Genomic DNA, 20,679 nt, shown 5'->3' with positions numbered 1-20,679 from the left:
GAGCAGATCTGCCTGAGGCAATTGATGCTGCCCCCAGGGTCAGAGGTCATAAGCCTTAAGGTTTCTTGGTTCCAGCCTAGAAAAACGGGGCAGGGGCTGGGAGGCTATTTTAAGTACATTTAGGTACACTCTTCTTAGCAAAAACACGACGCCGGTTTTAAATGTCATTTCCGTTATTCTCCTGTAAATCCCTAATAAATGATTTTTCGGTGCTCCTCAATGCCCACACTTATATCAAAACTAGGTTCTCGGACTTTATTGACCCAAGTGGCTCTCAAGATTTAAGAACCGGTGTCTGCGTGGGATGGGTCGTGAGGCTGGGTGGACAAGGAAGGCCATGGGCAGGAGAGGATAAGACACACCAATACATTTAGGCAAGAAGAATTCAATTTTTTCTCATTGTATAACTTCATTTTTACTTTCTAAAAGATATAAGACTGAAGAACACATGGAGTTATATGTACAACTTAAGGAGCAATTACTGAGCCAAGCCAACCTACATACGTGCTACCAAGGAAGAGTCTCGCTCATCTTTGAGTAGTGTGAAGTGTGTGGGGCGATGAGTAGGAAGGGTCCCTAGAACCCTCCTTCTCCTCCTCTTCCCCCTCCCCTCCTCCTCCTCCCCCCTCCCCTCCTCCTCCTCCCACTCCTCCCCCTCCTCCTCCTCCTCATCCCCCTCCTCCTCCTCCTCCTCCTCCTCCTCCTCCTCCTCCTCCTCCTCCTCCTCCTCCTCCTCCTCCTCTTCTTCTTCTTCTTCTTCTTCTTCTTCTTCTTCTTCTTCTTCTTCTTCTCCTCCTTCCTCCTCCTCCTCCTTTTTCTCTTTCTCTCTCTCCTCCTTCTTCCTTCTCTCCCTCTTCCTCCTCCTCCTCCCCTCCTCTCCTCCTCCTCTTCCTCCTCCTCCTCCTTCACCACACAGGTCAGGAGATACTCCTTAAAGCTTTGTCATCAACAGTTGTTCATTGTGTGTTGTCCTTAAGCTTCCAGGGCCTCCGCTGAAGTCTGGGAGGAATCTTAGCTGGTAAAGTATTGACTTTACCAGATATTTTCTTAGGTTTAACACTTCTCCATATTTTTATTAAAAATTCTGTTGCTGGGACCTGGAGAGATATATCTGAGTGGTTAAGAACACTGGCTTGTCTTGCAGAGGACCTGGGTTCAGTTCCTAGCACATGGTGGTTCACAAACATCTTAAACTTGAGTTCCGGGTGTTGTGTTTTCTGGTGTCTGAAGCCAACACTTCATACACATGGCGAGGCATGGATGTACGAGCAGGCCAAGTACTCATGGATTTAAAAGAAATCTTCAAAACAATCCTATAACCGGACAGGTATGTGTATGAAGGAGATGCGGTTATATCCAGAAACCAATGTATGGTATGTGTAACTTTACTTGCCCCATAGGACCAATGCATAACATGAGCCATTTCCTTCTCCCTCGATTTCAAGCAGTCACCTACTTAGTTCAGTACAGCAGTGAAGACCCCAGGCTTTGATGTTAGGCAGAGCAGGGTTAAGGGATTGGTTGACCTTTCACATATCCCTTTGATGAATTTTCAGCATGTCACCAAACACACAGAGACAACATGAATCTATCGAAAGGAAAAGCATTAGCCCAGGACACCTTAAGACCAAATTCTCAGCACAGGGAGATTTATTTGCTATATATGGACTGAGGGCAGGCATAAGGGACAAAGACAGGAGATAGAAGAGGAGGGAGGAGGAGAAAGGAACAAGGCGGGGGGTGGGGGGGGAGGGCAGGGATGTTTGTCCCAAAGTGAGAGAGGAATCAGATTTAACATAGACAAAAGGAGGAACTCTGGGTTAGGAAGAGGTGTTTAATTTTAATTAGGAGTGTTAATTAGATGATGGGGGGGGGCTTTTGATTGCCGGACTTCAATACTTTGATAGCTGAGACCTCAGTCTCAGGAGGAGGAAGCAGCCAAATGCGGGAATAGAACTTGGTGGCTGGCTTCAGGAATGTAATGGTTCTGGGCAAGGCTGAGGAGAAGGGCAGGGCCTGCTGAAGCCATGCCCCACATGTTCAGGCTGGGCAGGGTCGCTTCTATTTGCACTATGTGAATTCCTGGTACCCTAGGAGGTCTGAGGAGGGTGCCAGATCCCCTAGAATTGGAATCACAGATGGTTATAAACCCCATGTGAGTGCTGGGTATCGAACCCGGGTCCTCTGCACCAACAGCTGGTACTCCTAACTGAGCCATCTCTCCCCCCTACCATATATTAATACCTTAAAAGAAGACACAAGTAAAAGGAAGAGCTGTTGTCTTAGAACATGAGACTCAGCCTTGGGATAAATAGAAAGAGATACTGAGAAAGAAAAGAGGGCTTCTACAACTAAAGATACCAGTTCTTGCCAAGAGACCGGGTGGGGCGTGTGGGCAGTAATAGGTCACACATTAGAGATGGCAAAATCGAGGCAACTAGGAAAACTGGGTGCTGCAGCAAGACACTGAGGTACCAGGTGGCAGGGAGAGAGTTTTGGAGGAAGAAGAGCTGCCTCATCTCACATGGGATTCAGATCGTAGGCTGGTGGTTCATACGAAGAGATGCGGCCTGATAGCAGTAAGCTGGCCAAGACGTTAGCTGACGGCTTCCATTTTAAAGCCACTTCTACAGCTGGAGAGATGACAGTGGTTCCAGGCTGGCAAGCACACGCCTACAGATCAAAACAACATCTAAGTAAGAGCTGCCTCTCTTCTTCAAAATAGCTGGACAGAATCGGATGAATCGAACACTTCTAATTGTGTTACTTGAAATTAGCACTTCAAATGCACCTGGATACACTGTTAAATTGAAAATGAGGAGATTTAAAATTTCCCCTCGGTTTATCCAAAAGAAATGAGGTCACAGGATCTGATGTGGGGAGGCAGACCAGTTTCTAACTGGCTTCCAGGTGCTGATGATGTCAGAGAGGGCTGAAGGGTAAGAATAGATGCATTGGATGGATGGGTGGGTGGGAGGGTGGGGGGGGCGGAATGTCTTAGTCACTGCTCTATTGCTGTGAGGAGACACAAAGACCAAAGCAACTCTTGTTTTTTTTTTTTTTTTTTTTTTTGGTTCTTTTTTTCGGAGCTGGGGACCGAACCCAGGGCCTTGCGCTTGCTAGGCAAGCGCTCTACCACTGAGCTAAATCCCCAACCCCTTTTTCAATGTTTTTTGTTTTTTTTTGTTTTTTTGTTTTTTTGTTTTTTTGTTTTTTTGTTTTTTTTTTTTTTTTGCAAAGCAACTCTTATAAAAGAAAGCGTACAAGTGGGGGCTGGCTTACAGTATTAGAAGGTGGTCATCATCATCGTGGGAAGTGTGGTGGGATGAAGGCAGGCATGATGCTGGGAGCAGTAGGAGGGACAGAGAGAGAGAGAGAGAGAGAGAGAGAGAGAGAGAGAGAAAGAGAGAGGCAGACTAGGCTTGATGTAGGCGTTTGAATCCTCAAAGTGCACCCCAGTGCCCAGTGACAAACCTCCTCCCACAAGGTTGTAGGATGATGTCACAGGTGAGGCAGGTACAGGATAGAAGGAGGCCTGTCATTGGAGGAGAAGGAAGGATGGGTGGGAGAGAAGTTTGAAGGAAGAGGAGGAGACAAGGGGAGAGAGGAGGAGACAGGGCGGAGGAGAGGGGCTGAGAAGCCGTGGCAAGACAAGATGGCAGGTGATGTTAAGATTCTGCTCTGTGTATATACAGGTTGTTATTAATGTTCTCAAGGGATGGATAGTACCGGGCTTTGTATGTTTAAGTGGGCAATTATATCTTACCAATTGGATCTAAGATTATTGTCTTGTGTGTTCCTTTACGTGAAGGTTTGAGTGTAGGAAAGTGTGCGGCTGGCTGTGTTTCCGCCAAGATATCTAGCAGATACCTTGGGCACCGCGGCACAGACCTAGTGGGGCAAAAAGACAACTACTCTTTTTTACACTTATATTTTTACAACACAAGGTCACGCCCAATCCAACAAGGCCACGCCTTCAATCCTTCCCAAACAGTCCATCCACTGGTGACTGAACATGCAGATCTGAGTCTATGGGGGGCTTTTCTCATTCCAAACACTACAAGGGAAAGTAAAGCTAACATGTCAGGTGGATTCCCAGCCCAAAGTGGGCAAAACCGAAGACAGGAAGTCCCGAAGAAATGCAGGAAGGGTCTAGTAACCCATTATGAATGCCATTATGAATGCCAGCACTGGCCAGGCAGAGTCGAGGAAGGGGAAACTGTAGGAATTTCAAAGTTGGCTCAACACCTCAAGACCAAGTTCACTGTTTATTTGTCCCAGAGGGGCAGAGGGCAGGGACAAGGGACAAAGACAGGAGGAGATAGAGGAAAAAGGAGAAGATGCAGACAAGGGAGAGGGGTAAGGGGTCTTTGTCTCAGAAAGGACTGTCTCTAGGTCAAGAGGAGAAAGACATACATAGCACATAGGAAAATGGCAGTTCATAAAGGTAAAATGGAAAACCCATGTTAGGACGGCTTTTAATTGGGTATGTTAATTAGGTGAGCCAAAGGGGGGTTTTGATTGATGGGCTTTGATAGCTGGACCTTGGAAGTCAGCCTCAGGAGGTGAGGGAGATTGTTCAAATAAAGGACTAGACCCTGGTGGCTAGCATTAGGGATGTAATTCAACAGTTTTCAGCAAGGCAGAGGGAATTAGGGGAAAAGGGCAAATCCTGCCACAGCCAGATGCTCTCAGCGTCCCTTCAGAAACTGAGAGGAAGCAGGCTGTGTGGCCGCACCAGGACAGTCCGTGTGGGGCTATAGACAGATAGTATCTATATGCATATAGTATCTCTCTTAACTGCATGAATGAACGGAGGAAAGAGAGAGCGAGCCTAGGATCTGTAGAAAGCAGATTTGCCTGAACTGAAGAGAAAGGCTATCCTTGTTCCTTCTTACGTTTGTGTTAGGCAATATTTGAAGCAGGCAAAATGATCCATGCACACCCAAAGAGCAGGTCACAACAGAGTGTAAAGGGAGCCTTAGCCATCCATCTACAGCCTGGAGGTGTGGTGTCTAAGCGACTCTCCTCACTCCATGGTTTCCATCACTGAGATCAAACCAGTTCTAGCCCAGCTGCCGATAGATAAGCAGCCATTTAGTTAGACCCAGCTCCTCCCAATGAAGAGATCAGGAAATGCACATAGCTGGTTGGCCATGGGTCCGGGCAGACTTTGATAATGTTTTGTTCCTACAAAGAAAACCAACGTACAGGCACCATGAGACAGCAGCAGCCTGATACCCCATGGGGCCCTCACCCTGGCAGCTTTATAAGGTTCTTCTTAGAGCATGTGAATTATTTTTTTGCCCATCAGCAGGGCACACAATTCCATTAATACGCATCTTTAGCAATGACTACTGTTTGTTGAACGTCTTCCTTTTCTTCTGGACTGAATAGATATAAATGCATGTTTTATTAGGATCTTAAATGGCATTTCCAATGAGACCGTGCATGTAATGCCCAGTTACACATTCTCCTTGGTGAAGTAAACACCTGCTAAAAATCTTTGGTCCACTTAACCCTTCATTTGGTTATTTAACTTTTTATTCATTTGTAAAGTATTATGAGATTTTCATGTCAATCATTTCATCATGGCCAACCATTCAGTTACTTTTTTCGTAGCCCTGCATTCTTTTCACAGAGTCACAAGAATTTGAGGGCACGTAGGACCCCCCCCCCACCCCATCTTCTCCCAGCCATGACAGTTGGCATGATGTCATACTACATCGAATGCACGTCGCTGGACACTGTTAAGCACTGTTGAGTCAGGTCCACATCTTAGCAGGTTTCCAGGGCGAGCCATATCAAACATATTTGAGAATGTGCTGAGCTAAGCCACAAGTTTCATAGAAATATGGCTTTTGTTACGCTTGTGCACGTAGTGTACGTGTGTGAATGCAGGTGGTAATGCATGTGTGTTCACACACATATAGAAGCTGGAGGAGGAGCCCAGACATCATTCCTCAGACATAGTCCACTTTAAGAAAATGTTTGGTGGGTTTTTTTTGTTTTTGTTTTTGAGATTGAGATTGTCTCTCAGTGGACCAGAACTGTCCTAAAGTAGGCTAGATTAGCTCGCCTGTGAGCCCCAGGGATCTGCCTGTCTCTGCCCTTCCAGCACTGGAAATTGAATTTTATTTTGTATATTTTTCCCTAGAACTAAGATTAGTACCCCCGAAAGGAGAAAAATAGAACAATATGAAGAAATAGAGTGACGGAACATTCACCCTGCAGGAAGCAGGCCGACACACTAAGTGTCCTTTGCAAAGTCTCTTTTGAGTAGAAACATTACTTAATGTTAGTTCAAGATTTTCATTCTGGGAATCTGACGTTCAAATGGAGGCTCAATGGAATTCTGAATCCCCCGAATCTGCTTTAGGTAAAGAACAAAACAAAGAGTATGAGAACAATGAAAGGAGGAAGTGCTAAGTCAAAAATAATTCAACCATGTGCAGCTCACACTAAGACAACATCAGGATATGTCAGGAAGCTGAGGAAATTGAACAAGTGCTGTGGTTGGAATGAGAATGGCCCCCCATAGGCTCCTGTGTTTGAATGCTTGGTTCTCAGTCAGTGAAACTGTCTTAGGAGGAGTGAGGTCTCAGAAGCCCACACCATTATCAGTAGGTGTCTCTGTCTCCGTGTCTCTCCCCTCCCCCTCCCCTCCCGTCCCCCTTCCCTCCCCTTCCCCCTCCCCTCCCCCTCCCCCTTGTGCTTGTGGATCAAGATGTAAACTCTTAGCTACTGCTCCCTGCCATTATGGTCATGGACTCTAACCCCCTGGAACCATGAGCCCCCAAGTTAAATGTTTTATAAGTTGCCTTAGTCATGATGTTTCTTCACAGCAACAGAAAAATGGCCAAGACAACAAATGACCCTGAAATTGCATCAAAAGAGAGGTTTAAAATTATGGGCCTGATTTTCCCCACATTCGTCTTTCTTTCCCTTATTTTTGTGGCGACCCTAAAACTATTCCAAAGTAAAAGTCTCATGAGGCTGCTTCCTCTAGTTTTCATTTCAGTTGTTCTTAAGTTCCCGGGAGAAGCAGATGCAATGCACGGAGCCACCCACCCCATCTCCTTCTCGTTACAGACTGACGCTGAGTCCCACAAAAGGCCCCAAGGAAAACAACTTCACTGGGACCCTTCTGAACTTTGCTCTACGGGCTTTGATCTCCAAAATGTCGAGATCTGAGTGTAGTAAGTGGGCCTTGGCTCCAAAAACCAGCCCAAGGAGGTTACCATGGTTCTTTGTCAACAAACCACCTCAACACACTATCAGTATAAATGGCTTTTGATTATCATTCAAGAGGTGAGGTGGGTGACGTCATCTACAGGGTGGCGAAGCCGTTGGCACTGGAGTGCTGTGTCAGCACATCCTGAAAGCTTTGCCTTCAGGCTTTAATACCAACTGAAACTCACTCTGATTAAGCTGGCGCCATTGCTCTACCATTATGTCTCTGAACCCTGCCATGTTAGAGATGACCCCACGCTCTAGTTCTGCCAGGTGTAGAGGCCTCTTTACGAGTGACTGGAGGAGATCTCGTTCCCTGTCTGGCTAATGCCACTTTAAGTGCACCCAGCCTGCCCTGTGACCTCCCCGGCTTGTCTACTTTAATGGATCTCTGGGCAGAAGCTATAAAAGGAGGCTCTATGCTTGGAGACTGCATCTAAGAGAGTCGCAAGCAGACATGATTGAGAGGAGGCTTTTAGCTTCTACAGAAGGTCGTTCTTCGTAAAGTGGACCACTAAAGGCTTTCAAAATAAACTACCTTGTAAAATGACACAGGTTCATATATCCTGACTTTTGGAGGGATGACGGCCCAGTGTCAGTCGTGCAGTGTGGTGGGAAGCTAAAAGCCCATTTATCTATCTATCCATCTATCTATCTATCTATCTATCCATCCATCCATCCATCCATCTATCTATCTATCTATCTATCTATCTATCTATCTATCTATCTATCTATCTATCTATTTATTATTCCAAACCAGAAATGACAGAAATGTCCCCATACACTTTTCAATTCTCTTCTCTGGCTTCTACGAATGTCTTAACTGGGTCAGTATTGTCGTTAACCATCCTTTGGTTAGTGGACACTTACTATTCTTGAAGGATGCTGCTGGTATCTGTTTGACACCTGGGACCCTTAGGTCATGTGGTAGTTGAATTTTGACTTTTTTTTGCCCCTTCAGGTTATGGTAGTGTTCATTTGCTGCGCCACTGACAACATGATAGAGGTCTCTTCTGCATAGCCCCATTTTTGCTTTTAGTTTGTTTGAGACAGGGTCTCACCATATGTCCTTGGCCAACCTGGAACTCACTCTGCAGACCAGGCTAACTTGAACCTCACAGAGCTCTACCAGCCTCTGCCTCCCAAATGCTGGGATGAAAGGGCTGTGCCAGCACACCTAGCTAGTTTTTCTTCATTTGTTTTGATTTCTTGATTGTTTATTTTTTTTACTTTAGGAAGACAACCATTCTGGCAGGCATAGAGAGACATTTGTCACACTGTCAACGTGTATTTCCCTGATGATTTTAGATTGTTGAACAAATGTTTCCCTCTATCTTACAATTATAGCATCTTATTTCTCTCATCGCCTCGTCCTTGAGAAACAGGTGATGTTTCAAAGATAAGTAAAACAATTTTCACAGTGCACTGCTCTCCCCCATTTTGGGATCCCCTGTTCTGGGGGATCAAACTCTTGCTTTGCCTCTTGTCGTCTCCAGCCTTGAGGTAAAGAAGCTTTCTAACGACTTTCTCCACTCCCCTCGAGACCACACTAGAAGCTAGCTTAGAATATGGAAGCCGAAGTTCTGGTCGACAAGCAAAAATTTATTCCTCTGGCTTTTATTATCTCTGTTATATTTCAATTTAATAATTGACAATGACTTGCAAACCATTTGAAGAGATTCTGACAGTGAACGAATGGTGCGTGACACTCTAGGTCATTGTGGTTTGCAGAAGTCGCCACCGACTACGGCCTGCCTGAGACTGTAGGGATAGGCTCGCTGTGTCTCCCCTCGAGCCCTAGATGGCGCTGTGCACGACCAAGCCAGAGTCAGCTCAGGTCGGCAACATTCCTTGCCCCAAAGGAAACATAATTGTCCAAAGCCGATCTTCCAGATGAAACCCATTGACCATCTCTGAGCTGACTTATGGGAAGCTATACGATCTACACAGTCATATCAATGCTGGGTGCGCCCGGTGGCTGCTTTAAGGCCACCACGCTCCTGATCCTGGTCTCTAACCATTGGTTTCTAAGAGTGAACTTCGGCAGCCCTACACCTTGACTTGACGTTGGAGCTGTACAACCTGCTTTAGTTTTGAAATGCTTCCTGAATAATGATGGGGATCGGGGAGGCATTTCCATATCTGTAGGCAAAGGTCTCTAACCTGAAAACGTGTTTGGTTTCCATGGGGTACTTGGTGGAAGGGGGAGATAAATTATGGACTTTTGATGATCAGTAATACAGATTTATAGAAAATTATTCTTTAAAAATATGTTCGTTTTTATGTGCGAGAGTGTTCTGCCTGCACGTATGTCACTATGTGGATGCAGTAGCCATCGAGACTACTTTCATAGCTACGCCTGTGGCCGTTGAAGCCACGCCACGCAGGGCTGGTTCATCCTTCTCCTCCTCCACCTTGGTTTCTTGGATCGATGTCTATATGCAGGTGAGGGCAGCAGGCACACGGTAAGGCAAGGCCTGTGATTAGTCAGTGACAAAGAAAGCCAGGGGCAGAGATTTTGAAAGGCAGGAGAGGCGGGAGAAGAGAAGATGGAGGAGAAAGATGCCCCACAGGTAGCTATGAATGTCTTATAAGGGATGGGTTATTGCAAGACAATTTGTCTTATCTAAGTGGGCAATTTATAACACTCTTCATTGGCTCTGAGTTTATTGTATCGATGTTTGTGGAGTGAGAATTTATATCAGTAAATCTAATTGATAAATTACAAGCTTCTAGAACTGCGATTTTCCTGGGTTGCTGGGAATGTGAGCAGAGTCTGCAATGGGACTGGCGAGGCAGCGACCCGCCTTGGGAACTAGGTGGATGGCCGCTGATGGGGCTAGCCATGGCGGCAGAGAGATGGCCGCAGGGCCCAGGGCTTAGCCAGCGGTAGTGTGGGATGGAAATTGGGAACTTAGTGAGTCGGTTGGGGAGACATTTTGAGAGCTCCGGGCCAGAGAATCTGCCGAGATGGGAACACCCCACTAATTACCAAGTGGTCGGATGGTTCTGGTGCTAGCGTGAGATGCTGGTCCGTACTTACAAGGGACTACAAGCAAAATCCCTCTGCACCTTGCGGAGCACAGGAGACGTTAAGAACCAAATGGAAAAGATGTGCTGTTGCGGCCTCATCTCTACACAGCTGACTGAGAACGTATGCTGTGGTGTACATTTGTATCATATGCTGGAAACTTCCACAGACATTAATTAGTGTTGTGTGTTGCAAATTGTTTCTCCAACACAAGTGAGTGTTTTTGGTAAGTCATACAGACTTCTTTTTCCTATAACAACCTTACACATTTAATTAACTTCCAATATAATGAACTGGCTTGCTTTCTGCAGGTTTTTATTTAGACTCGTTTATTAGATACAAGTACAGCTTGCCTTTGCTCTCTATGATGGTTAGTTTTTTGTTTTTTGTTTTCTGTTTCTTTTTTTTTCCTAATTGACACATTCTAGAGTCATCTGAGATGAGGGAACCTTAGCTGATAAAATGCCTTCTTCAGATCGACCACAATACCTCCTTTAGATCGGCCACGGTAAGTTTATGGGACAGTCTCGATGAATGATTGATGTGGGAGGGCCACGCCCATTGTGGGTGGAGCCATCCCTGGGCAGGTGGTCCTGGGTTGTATAAGAAAGCAGGCCGAGCAGGCTATAGGGAGCAAGCTAGTAAGTAGGACTCCTTCATGGCTTCTGCTTCAGTCCCTGACTTAATGGTCTCTCAGTGGACTGTGATGGGGGTGGGGGGTGGGGGGTGGGGATATGTAAGCCAAAAGTTTGTTTCCTCCTCAACCTGTTTTGTTTGGTCAGTGTTTTATCACAGCAGTAGGAAGCACAATAGGACAAGTGTAGCTTCTAGGCATCTGATAAAATTTGTAAGAATTGGATTTCAACTTCTTTGAATATTTCATTATAGTTCAGTGTAGCGGGAAATATTTAAAAAAGGAGCACCATCTCACGCTAGCACCGGCACCTCGGGTCACATGGCACCAGCGTGGGGGTGTTCTCATCTCAGCCAGCCAGATTCTGCAGACTCTCTAGCCTGGAGCTCTTGAAATGTCTATACCCGACTTGCTGTGTTCCCACGTCAGGTTGCTGCCACGCCAGCCCCATGCAATGACTGCCCATCTCACCGTTGGCTGTCACAAATTCCTGTATCCCGGCCAAATCAAAACTCTTGAAGCTTGTAATTTATCAATCAGATTTATATCAGTAAATTATGACCCCATAAAATGTCCACACAATAAATTCACCTAGATAAGACAAATTGTCCGGTAATTATCCATTCTTTACAAGATAGTCATAGCTACCTGTGACTATTTAAAGTCACACGGAACTGGGTCATCCTTCTCTTCCTCCATCTTCCTCCTCCTCTCTTCCCCCCTCTGACCGGGAAGTCCCACCTACTCCTTGCCCAGTGAAATCTGTATTCATTAGGGGAAGGTCCCTGCCACAGCTCAGGGCTATCCTCCAGGCCAAACTGCCACCTTCTTTACAAGTTTAGCTGGACCTGCTCTCCAACAATCCCCACAGCGGGACGTGTAGGTGGTTGATCGCTTAGAAGAACCAACCCCAGGAGGAATGTGGGACCCTCTGAGTGCTCGGCTGCCCCTCCCCACCAATTGTGGGCTCCTCTGCCCTAATTGTTTGTAGCTTCAAGATAGGGGGCAGAGTAAAGAGCTGGGCGGGGACTCCGTCTACACAGGCCTGTGGGAGTCCTAGGGGTATAGATAGCATAGTGGTGAGCTTGTAATTCAGAGAAAGAGAGATAGAGGGGGGGAGGGGGAGGGGGAGGGGGAGAGAGAGATGGTTGAACAGTCTGGTCTCTCATTCAGATTACACCATCTGACCCTAGAGGGATACCAGCCCTGGTGACACAAAGTTTTAAAGCATCGTTGTTTGGGGGTACTTGTTATATATGGAGGCACAGAGATTGCAGGTTGGTTTAGAGAGATGGGGCCAACAATGGGAGCTGTGAACACTGAAGTAGTTGCAACACATGCAGATTTCTTCTGCAGAGCCTGAGTGCCTGGGTTACTGCAGAAGGGAACCAGGAAGACACAGTGGCTGAGTCTATCTTGTCCTACAGACTCATGGCTGGGAAACTAGGGAAAAAAGGTGTAAAACGTACTCCTACCCCCTTTCTGAGGTGTGGTGTCACTATGTAGCCCTGTCTGTCCCGAAACTCACTATACAGACCAGGCTGTCCTCGAACTCAGAGATCCACTGGTCTCTGCCTCTGGAGTGCAAAAGGAGAGCACACAACCTTGCCCGGTTGGAAGCTAAGCTGAACCTGAGGTTGTAGCTTCTGGGGTGGGGTGGGGTGGTGGGGTGCCTGCTTGTTTTACAATTGCCTCTGTGGTCTTTGCGTTTCATCTTGAGCCCTCCAGTACTGAGTCCCTCAGCTCCCCAAGCAAGGTGAGTTCACCATCAGACCCTTTTGCATAGTCATGTATGCATATGAGCCTATGTGTTTGTGGGGTTGTGTGTTGTGTTGTTTGTGTCCTGTGTGTGAGTGTGTGTGGTGTGGTATAATGTGCATGTGTGCATTGGTGAGCCTGTGTGCATGTGTGTCTCTGTGTGTATGCGTATGTGTTTGTGTGTGTGTGTGTTCTATATGTCATGTGAGTGTGTCTGTGTATGATATATGTTGCATGCAAGTGTGTGAGTGTGTTATTTCTGTGGGGGGGTATGTGTGTGTGTATTTGCATGTGTGTTTCTGTATGTATGGTGTGATGTGCATGTGTGTGTTGGTGTGTACATGTGTGTCTCTATATGTTTGTGTGTGTGTTGTATATGTTATGTGAGTATGTGTGGTCTAGTGTGTGTGTTTCTGTGAGTTGTGGTGTGGTGTGGTGGTATGGTGGTGTGGGGTGTGTGTATATGTGTTTGTGTGTATTTGTGTGTGTTTCTCAGTGTGCGATATGTGTTTTTCTGTGTGTATAGTGTGATGTTGGTTGTGTGTGTGTGTGTGTGTGTGTGTGTGTGTGTGTGTGTGTGTGTGTGTAGACCCTTTCCCCCTCAGAACAGAAGTGAGGATGGCTCCCTCCTGACGGTAAGCTGGCTCAGAGAGGCACTTCTTTCTCAGCTTCCCCATGTTTGAGGCAGCTGTCCGCCTACCCAGTGATGTGGTGAGAAGGATGCTCCTGGTTTTAAGGATGCTCCTGGTTTTAGGGATGCTCCTGGGTTTAGGGATGCTCCTGGCTTTTGTTTTATTCATGGTGGGAATCGATCCACATGTAGGAGTTTGCATGGTACATCTTGGAAGCGATAACAAGGACATTTGCATTCGTCTGAGCTGTTGTTCCCTTTTAGAAATAATATTGTCTTGGTTAGGGTTTTATTGCTACAAAGAGACACCATGACCATGGAAACTCTTATAAAAGACATGTAATTGGGGCTGGCTTACAAGTTCAGAGGTTTAGTCCATTATCATCATGGCAGGAAGCATGGCAGCGTTTATGTAGACATGGCACATGTTGCTGAGAGGTCTACATCTTGATCTGAAGGCAGTTGAAGAAGACTGTGGGCCACACTGGGCATTGCTGGAGCATAAGAGACCTCAAAGCCCTCCCCCAGAGTGACGCACTTCCTCCAACAAGGCCACACCTCCTAATTGTGCCAATTCCTATGGCCAACCATTCAAACACATAAATCTATGGGGGCCATTCCTATTCAAACACACACACATACACACACACACACACACACACACACACACACACACACACAGGCTTTAAGAATGCCTCCTAAGATCATAATACCCTGAAGTTAAGAATATTATTCTAGAAAAATGTTTTATGATAAATACCTCTAATAGCATACAGTTATAGGGTTGCTAAAATGTAGGTGGTGGAGATTTGACGTAGATACAAATCTCCACCAAAACAAATTGCAAGGAGTAATTCCCATAGTTGGTATAGTTTATATACAACATGTTTATATCTTTCCCAAATGGGACTTTTTTCTACCTAACACGTATCTTTGACTCCAGCATAAAAGGGTACACAAGCGAAACATTCCTTAAGCATATAGAAAAGCAAAACCCTCCTATACTCCGTCTGTTTCAGATGGTTGAGCATGCTGTGGGCCAGCCACATACCTCCCAATAGCGTCTTCAGACATTAAAATGATTGAATTTCCCAAGCAGAAAATGAAAACCACAAAACAGGGGCAGAATAACAAGCAATTCTGTTCCATCAAACATGGGATTTAAATATGCAATTACGGAGCTTCCATTTCTGTGCCTTAACACTTAAACGGTATCCCATCCAATCACGGCAACTACCCTACGGGAAATAGCCAACTTGAGACCAATTGAAATGAGGCCGAGGGTCTCAGGGATAAGTGGATTTAGTCAAGCAATGCTGGAAAAACCTACTGTATATAATTTTGAGAGAAAGCCATTAGGGCTCTGTGTGTGTGTGTGTGTGTGTGTGTGTGTGTGTGTGTGTGTGTGTGTGTGTGTGTGTGTGTGTTGGGGTAACAGTTAAAGAAGAGCAAAAATATAATGCTCTCACTGTCTTTTAACTTCAGCCCTGTCCCCTAATAATCTCCATGGAGTTACTCTGAAAAGTGTCAAGAGATTTGCAAGGGGCAGATGTTCATAGGGTCCAAGTGATCTCCAAATGTTCACAAGGGAAGCTAACCAGTCTTTTGAGTCCCCTGGGCCAGCATCAGGGACAGGTCCCCAGGACTTGAATGAGGACAGCCCTGTTCACCTCCCTTCCCTGTGCGTTCCTGTTAAGATTCAAAACCAGTCTTTTTTAACCCAGGAGGGGGTGCGTCCGAATATGAGAGGATTCCATATTTAAGAGATTCGTCATGGGGCAGTGGGGGCGTGTTTGGCAGCCACGCTGTTGGCTGTTGAACAGTGCAGAGAAGGAAGAGGTAGCCCAGAGTGCAGGCGCTGCTGGCAAAGATGCTCACAGGACCAGACCATAAGTGGCACCTGCAGCCCCTGGAGGCTTCTGGGATGTTTCTCAAGCCCCAAGGCAGGTGATAAAGTAGTCACGCTTTCTCCATAAATCCACAAAGCCACCTGGTTTTACAGCTGTGTACACATGGGTTACTGATAAGATGATTCCTGTACCACTTGATGTCTGATGTCGTGCCAAGGGGAGATGATTCACCCCACAAATGGTCGGATCTTTTCATTATGCGAGCAGGGCTCCGTCACATAATGACACAAAGTGACAAGCTTCGCTGCTCAATCCAGGCCCAGCAGAGGTGGCATCCAAGCTGGGACAGGGTGGGACACAGGAGGGGATGGGACAGGATAGGATGGGGAGGCTTAAGACGACGGGGTGACAGAGTCTGAACTCAGCCTCCAGCTTTCCAAAGTGGATCCTGGCCCAAGCCCGTGAAGTCTCCTAAAACCCTGCCAGTTACACCCTGTGCAGTCCGGAGAGCACTTGCCCGTGTCAGCACCTGGCAGGCAGCATCTTCTACTCTGTTTCAAAATTAATTTTCTAGCTCAAACTTTTAATTTATTTTTGTTCCGAGAAATCTTTATGGGGGGAACAGAGGAATCCAGATGCTGTGGACGAGCAGAAGACCAGTGGTCCAGTGATCTCACCCAAGATCACCCCAGCTGTCCCACTGGTTTGGGTTTCTCTGTCTCCTTTGTGCTGACCTCCAGTTGACTTGGCAACGTGACTACAGAGTTGTATCGATGACACCAAAGAGGGCGGCTTAGCCACCTGCTCTGGCTCATGGCTCATTCTGTCTTTTTAAGAGGCTCTTATCAGGTTCTGCTGAGGTTGTTTTTAATGTTCCTTATGAGTCACCCCAAAGTTTCTGAAAATTGAATCATGTGGAGCCCTCATGGACTCTCTAAGCCCCATGTGTTGATGCCAAAGAGAATAAGAAACATTAAGGTGCACACTCCTTTGAAGCAAGGCCTGTGCATGCATTTGTATATGTGTCTGTCTGTCTGTGTGTGTATGTGTGTGTGTGTCTGTCTGTGTGTGTATGTGTCTGTGTGTGTGTCTGTGTCTCTGTGTGTGTGTATGTGTCTGTCTGTCAGAGTCTCTCTGTGTGTCTGTCTGTGTGTGTGTCTGTCTGTGTGTGTGTCTGTCTGTGTATGTGTGTGTCTGTGTGTGTGTCTGTGTGTGTGTCTGTTTGTACATGTGTCTGTGTGTCTGTGTCTGTGTGTCTGTGCATGTGTCAGTGTCTGTGTCTGTGTCTGTCTGTGTGTCTGTGTGTATGTGTGTCTGTGTGTATGTGTGTCTGTGTGTATGTGTGTCTGTGTGTCTGTGTGTGTGTCTGTGTGTGTGTGTCTGTGTGTGTGTGTGTGTGTGTGTGTGTGTGTGAGAGAGAGAGAGAGAGAGAGAGAGAGAGAGAGAGAGAGAGAGAAACAACTTGCAGGAGTTTGCAGACGTCACGGACTGTACTTAGGTCTCTGGCTTGGCAGCAGCATCTTCTTCCACTGAACCATCTTGCTGGCCCCTTGCTGTAGCATCTTGAGTCAATGATTTGAGTTTCCTTGACCCTCACCTTCTTGAAGCATTAAATAATGCCTATCGCATAGTTAACTATAAGGATTTAAAGGCACAGTAAACGCTAGTCACTTTGCAAATTGCTGATTCGGGTGGAAATAGCACATCCCTTAAGTTTTCTTGGATTTGAATGGTTTTGCTAGTCTCATTTCTCTAGAGGACAGAGTATAAATCAAACCATCTGTGCAAACCATTGTCAAGGCGGAGAAATACATGTGAAGGAACCAGGTGAGTGAGGCAGAGGAGGCAGCAGCGAGGTCACAGGATGTGTTAACAAACTGTCCCTCCGTGATCAGGATGTATGCAGGGTACTCGGTAGCATGGGGGCACCTCCAAAGAGGACAGACAGAACATTGAGTCTTGACACCGTCTCTTAAGAAACAGGAGGGGAGACCTTATCTGACCCTGACTCCATTTTATCTCTTTTTGTTCATTGGTCAACATCACCTTCCAACTTTGGAATGTGAGGCAGGAGCCAGAGGCTTTTTATCTATCTGCTTTTTCCCTTGTGGGCCTGTCTCAAAGCCCATGAGATGGGCGCTTAAAGAGTGCCTGGCCCTGTACCTGGGTACTGATGGCAAAGCTCAAAGAGGCAGGAGACGAGGGAGCTGCAGCAGAAATTGCAGCTGAGAGGCTGGAGACAAGCTGGACTTGTTTTGAGTATCAGAGGTAGCCATGGCAGCTGCTCAGTGAGAGCATTGCCAATACTGGACAGTCCAAAGCTCTCTCCAGCAAGGACTGACATCCCCATGTACCAGAGAGGATGCTGCTGTTAACAAATCTTTCCCGAGGGTCATTTCCATAGTGCCAAGCAGAGAACTCTGGCTGAAGAAAGGTAAGAAGCCTATAAGAGAGTCTGGTGTTGTAAGAACTGGATAGAGAGTTTGGACAATGTACACATGTGGATCTTGACACTGCCTCAGGAAAGCCAGGAGAGTGGGTGGACCTAGAGGCTCTGATTTGCAAAATTGGATTGGTATCTTAGTAACTTCCAAGTCCATGGTCAACCACATCTCTGTACCTACTCTTTCAGAACACAGCTGTTCCTGAAGCTACGGGGCTGTGTAGCATCCTGTAACAGGTTCAGGGATGAGGGCCCAGGATGCAGTGGGCTAGAAAACCCAAAAGGAGGCACAGGAAACACTGAGGATAAGTTTTAGCAATAGGATGAGAACACACGCATGCACACGCACGCATGCGCGCGCGCGCGCGCACACACACAGAGAGAGAGAGAGAGAGAGAGAGAGAGAGAGAGAGACTTGAGAGACAGGTCTGCCTATGTTCTTAGCACTCAAGAGGTGGGGACATGAGCTTGGGGCCAGCCTCAGTCATCTTTGGAGTGGAAGGCAGCATCATTCCAACTGAGCAGAGCATCCTATGAGAGTCACCGGGCTAAGAGCTCGCACGGAAACTTTCGGCTCTCTAAGAAATCGGTTCTGTGAGAGCCATTTACTTGAATGATTCTTCCTCCAAGAAATAAATGTTTATCTAGAGTCTATGTTTGTAATAAAATATTCTTCCAGTGGGGTTGTAGAACCAGCACTGTGTAGTAATGTGTACACGGACCCTCGCTAGGCTTTTCAGCCAAAGGGAATCCATCCATGGCAGCCTAGATCTGACGACTGGGATCAAGAGGCCTCTTTTCTGGTATCCGTCTCTTAGAGACTGAGGAGACTCAGAGTGGGGGCTTTGTGAAACTCCTGATTATCAGAACAGACCGGGAGTCTGAAGTGAGCTATGCCTCCAGCCCAGAGACCCAGTGCTGAACCATCTGCTGCTTCCAGTTGACTCAGGCTTTTGCCTCAGGGATGGAGAAGACCAGTGAGGATCCTCAGGTCCTGTGCCTATGGATTTGTTCCATTGCACATCATAAGCATTTGGGAAAAGTTGCATCTGTACTTGCCACGCATAGTTTTTTTTTTTTATTATTCTTTAAGCAGCCCATAGCAAGTAGCCACTTAGAATTTCACATTGCAACCAGCGTCTATTATAAGTGACCTAGAAATGGCTTAAAGCACACAGGAAGTTATGTGCGTATAGGTTATGCACACATCATAGGTTATGAGATATACACGCACACGCACACGTACACACGCACACACACACGCACATGCACGCACGCGCACACACACGCGCGCGCGCACACACACACACACACACACACATACACACACACACGGATTTGGGTATCCATAGATGGTGGCACCTGCTCCCCTGCCCTGCAGATACTGAGGGGCATCCGTATGGGGTACCAGTACCAGCTCTTCCCTGAGTGAACTGTTTTCACCATTCCACAGGTTTCCAGTATAAACGACCACAAGCATCATGCATGTATGCTCTGGGAAAGTAGAAAATACCGTATTTGATTTTAAAAATCACTTTATACATCCTGTAATCTATGGACAGATAGTCACAGTCACTTTTACAAAAACTTCACAGTTTGAAAAATGTAAGCGTGGGCTGGACGGGTGGCTCAGTGGTTGGAAGCACTTGTTGCCCTTCCAGAGGACTCGAGTCCAGTTCCCAGCATCCACATCAGGCAGCTCACAACTGCCCCTAACTCAGCACCAGAGGATCTCATGCCCTCTTCAGGTCTCTGTGGGTGTCTGCACATATTCTCTCTCTTCTCTCTCTCTCTCTCTCTCTCTCTCTCTCTCTCTCTCTCTCTCTCTTCCTCCCTCCCTCCCTCCCTCCCTCCCTCTCCTTCTCCCTCTCTCTCGCACACACACACAGGTACACACACACACACATACACATATACACACATACACATACACACATACATATACATATACACACATACACACAATACTCACACATACACACACATACACAATCACACACATACATACTCACATACACACATACACACACACATACACACATACACACATACCCCATAAATTAAAATAAATGGGCGCTTGTAGAGGACCTAGGTTCAGATCCCAGAACCCACACAGTGGTTCACAACTGCCTGTAACCTCAGTCCTAGGATATTCAAGTTTCTGGATTCCCCAGGCACTGCACACACACACACACACACACACACACACACACAATACACACACACAATACACACACTCATAATACACACACACTCACACAATACACACATACACATACAATACATACACACATAATACACACTCATGCACACATACACACATACACTCACACAATACTCACACACTCATGCACACATACACACATACACTCACACAATACTCACACACTCATGCACACATACACACACACTCACACAATACACATACACACATACATATACATACACACATATACACACACAATACTCACACATTCATGCACACATATACACATACACACAATACACATTCATGCACACACACACACACACAGTACACAGACATTCATGTAGACAAAACACCCACGCACATAAAATACTGAAACACTTAACGACTTAGAATACTCACGAAGCAAGCTGCGCTTGTGTTGTGTGACAGCTTCTCCGTCGCTATGGCTGTGTGCATCAAGCATTCTAATAAGTTTTGTTCCATGACTCCATTTTTTCACCTGTAAAGCAGGTAGAAGAAATTCTCCACCTTTGAGGGATTATCTTTGTTGGCACGGGATCTCCCTATGTAACCCAGGCTGGCCTCAAACTTGAGATCCTCCTGTTACCAGTGGTCAGGCCTGGGATGAAGGTGTCTTGAAGTTCTTCGCCTCTTATCCAAGGAACGAAAGACTCATATAAATTTACAAAATAGCAGGGCAACTCTGTTCAGAGCAAAGTGATAGAATGGGCCAGATACACTGTCAGGCATAACAGCAGTCATGTGTGAAGATACAGAAAGGGCCCCAGGTTATTGCCCACGGCTTCTTTAAATAGGGTCACACGAGAGGGGAGATTAGTACCAGTGGTGGCATTGCTTGGTCTGTTCTGCTTTGATAGGATTGAGTTAGG

The 20,679-nt window shown here is 46.4% G+C and overlaps 1 long non-coding RNA gene across 8 annotated transcripts; it reads left to right on the top strand.

Annotated features, from left to right (window-relative positions):
* The first annotated feature begins 687 nt into the window (after nt 1–687).
* Nucleotides 688–11,503, top strand: LOC102549959 (uncharacterized). 8 transcript variants are annotated; one of them, XR_001840620.3, is made up of 5 exons: nt 694–1,018; nt 1,145–1,327; nt 7,093–7,199; nt 10,693–10,772; nt 11,153–11,503. It is a non-coding gene; the product is annotated as an uncharacterized LOC102549959 (long non-coding RNA). The 8 variants fall into 8 exon arrangements; XR_005491688.2 differs by having other exon boundaries at nt 715–1,018; nt 7,093–8,060; XR_005491689.2 differs by lacking the exon at nt 1,145–1,327 and having other exon boundaries at nt 688–1,018.
* Nucleotides 11,504–20,679: the final 9,176 nt, after the last annotated feature.

Source organism: Rattus norvegicus, chromosome 12 (genome assembly GCF_036323735.1).
Source record: "Rattus norvegicus strain BN/NHsdMcwi chromosome 12, GRCr8, whole genome shotgun sequence".
Taxonomy (NCBI): Eukaryota; Metazoa; Chordata; class Mammalia; order Rodentia; family Muridae; genus Rattus; species Rattus norvegicus.
Note: the sequence above shows the minus strand (reverse complement) of the source record. Positions and strands in the feature narration are given on the sequence as shown.